Genomic DNA, 3216 nt, shown 5'->3' with positions numbered 1-3216 from the left:
GGTGATTGAAGACCCATGGAAGAAGTTATTATGTTCAGAATGATGTCCTGAGAATATAAAATAAAATAATGCTAGGGAATTGTTACAGGGTATTTTGGAAGGATGGAGAGAGAGAGAGAGAGCACTGAAGTGTTTTGTCTCACTGTAATTACTCCAGATTATTGAATGGTGTATGATCTACTCGATATTTTCCACAATGGTTTTCCTGATTTGCGGGATCTCTTCCTTTGCTGTTTGCGTGTTTACAGGAAGTGACTGTCAGGTGTACTATAGTATCTGCACCAGATCCTGGGGACATGAAATCAGATGCAGAGGCAGGGTCGTCCAGTGATGCAACACTGCCGTTCTATGTGCAACGTCACTGGTAATTCCCACAGCGAAAACACAAAAAGACAAACACGTCAAGAGACTACAGTATTGACCGTTCTGGGAATGAATCGTGACTGCTCGGACAGTCGATAATCGAAACACAGAGCACCAGCATGATGTTTTGATATTGGGAACCACACACCAGCTCAATTCTCAAGCCCAGAAATTGATGAACACAAAACACAGAGCGACGCAACAAAAGATCATCCGGCAACCAAACCAACCTGGGTCTAATGCACTGAATACTATTCAGTGCATTAGACCCAGGTTGGTTTGGTTGCCGGATGATCTTTTGTTGCGTCGCTCTGTGTTTTGTGTAGTGAATAGTCCTGAAATATGCAGGTCACACAAAGCAGTGCAAGCACATCCTGTTACAAGGTACATGCATTGCAGAACAAAGTGTAACCAAAGATACACGGGGTTATAGCTGCACACTCGTGCACATGCTCGCTCAGCCCAAGAACACGCATGATGATAGAAATAATCCGGGGGAAACACGCTAGCACCGAATTAAGCATCAAGACGTAAATAGTCGTCATCACAAGCCCATAGCCCTAAGGCCGTCGGGGCGTCACAGAGCAAGTATGAACAAGCGAGCGCCATAAAAATCGATCGCGTGCAGCAGCGAGCAGGGACTGCACGTCAAGTGCAGTCCATGAAATAATATTATCAAGCCATGACATTCTGGGCCTGCCTCGGCCACGGCCTCCAGCAACACAACACTGAAGAACAGTCAATGACAAACAGCCGGAACGAACAATATGACCAAAAAATTGCAATTTCCTTTTACGAACAGAAACAATAAGTGGGACTTGTTTGTGAATACTATTAATTTATTTCCTCTCTAACAGCCACAATCGTCCGTAAATAGTGCAGCTCTGAAAAAGTAAAAAATACATTGACATGTACATTGGTGTGCCGAGTAGTATCATCCTTGATTACCCATCCAACCAAGACGTTATCAGGTCCCAGACGCCGAGATCGCACGCCGAATGTGAAGTGCATCTAGCCTTGAACCTGTTGCACAAGGCACACACATATATGACATCCACTCCGATTATTTCCAGACGCCAATCATAACAGAACACAGAAATGAAACCACGCGCTCAACAAAGTACATGTAAACGCAAAGGAAATTAGTTAAAATAATCCATGAAGTGCTATTTTAATTCCAGCGCTGACTGCAGTGTGGCGTCGTGGCCCGATACCCGCTGAGCATAGACACAAGCTCCATTTGACAGGGGCAAGACATACTATTTTGGAATAAAGTCATAAAGTACAGCATTCCAATGACATGACGGACACCTCGTGCAAATGCGTGGTCTGTTCATCCGGCCAACTCGGCCACGCATGAGAGTGTGTGCATGTACGCGCGCACGCAAGCGCGCGCGTGCACACACACCATGTATTCGGTGCGTATGGCGTACCTGTTGCGGAGATATGAAGATGGAATCATTATCATGATGTTACATGTACATGTACAGTGTATGTTTGAGTGTAAAGTAAATTTTATTTTATTACACATTTCTTCGACACAACTTACTCATGATCTTCGCATTTCTCATAATCCATCCACCTACACTCCATCTCAGTTGAGGAAAACTCTCCCAGGTATACACTAGTCACCACAGCCATGTGATGACATTGGGATGGGTCCCAAGCACGATTGCACTCTCCGGAGCTCTAATTACAATAATTATAATTTATTTGTCCAGATTATCTGTGAAGACAAAATGCAATGCATAGCGGCAATCGATGGATGCAGAGAGAGTTTGTAAATACACATATCTTTCCACTTGTTCAGGAGCTTACCTTTTGGAGTTCACATCGTTTACACGACCTCTTATGCTGTCTTGCACCTTGGCTTTGTTGACCATGGATACGCCATCCCAGAAGACATTCTACAGGAGCTACTAATGCAGAGCGTTTTTCACGCTCGATCTCGGCGATCTACCTCGCCACGCCAATAAAATCCTCCGTGACACTGGCTTCAGTCACAGGAGACGTCTCAGTAAGGTAATGAGCACCACAACACCGTCGAGATCAAGGACAAAGAGAAAACAAAACACTCACTGAAAACAGCAAAGAAGAAACGAAGAAATGTACACGATTCCTATTATGTTGCCACTGACAACTGGTTCGATGGAGACGACGCTACTTTTGTTTGTCCCCAGTGGGATCGTTGCTATGCGTATCGAAGGAACTGTGACGTCATCACTTGACACCCCCATTGTACTACTGTAATGGGTAGCCGAGTGGTAGGCGCGGTGAAATCAACAAGAATTACTTTTATTCTACTTTCTTTCAGGTACACACCTGAGATATAATTATTACTTTATTAGTGAAAGAAGAAGCGGCAAAATAAGATTCAAGATCTCTCCGGTGCTCACCTAGAGGTTGACTACTTCTTCCAGTTAGCTTTCATTGCTATCCAATCTAATCTAATCTTCATCAAAACAGAAATGCGCAGCCGCTTTTATGCAGCAGACGACGTACGCTTACATACGGAGATACACTAAATATACATCAGGCAAGCTCCGTATTAGTTCCGTACTGCTTCCGTATTGGTCGGGCAGGGATACTACACCCTCCCTTCCTACAGATTATCACGCCCTCAAGATTTTCAAAAAATTAGTGAAGGGTTACGAACACAGCGTCAACCGGAAGATGGCAAATTATATCGGAAATGATAAAGTTTAGAGTAGACAGAAGAAATGAACTGATAACAAATCATAAAGTAGAAGTAAAAGCACACTAGGTTCACACGATCTCACGGGGTCAAAAGGGAAAGAACTGTGCTCCAAATAGGACCTGAAACCACAGCACTCTTGCTGCACTACGCTGGCA

The 3216-nt window shown here is 44.1% G+C and overlaps 1 long non-coding RNA gene across 1 annotated transcript; it reads right to left on the bottom strand.

Annotated features, from left to right (window-relative positions):
• Positions 1-879: 879 nt before the first annotated feature.
• LOC135811838 (uncharacterized) lies at positions 880-2038 on the bottom strand. The gene is made up of 2 exons (XR_010552705.1): positions 1913-2038; positions 880-1386 (listed from the first exon to the last, which is right to left on the bottom strand). It is a non-coding gene; the product is annotated as an uncharacterized LOC135811838 (long non-coding RNA).
• Between the last annotated feature and the right edge of the window lie 1178 nt (positions 2039-3216).

The sequence above is a fragment of the Sycon ciliatum genome, chromosome 3 (assembly GCF_964019385.1).
Source record: "Sycon ciliatum chromosome 3, ocSycCili1.1, whole genome shotgun sequence".
Lineage (NCBI taxonomy): Eukaryota > Metazoa > Porifera > Calcarea > Leucosolenida > Sycettidae > Sycon > Sycon ciliatum.
The sequence above is the reverse complement of the archived record's forward strand: the minus strand, read 5'-3'. Positions and strand labels throughout refer to the sequence as shown.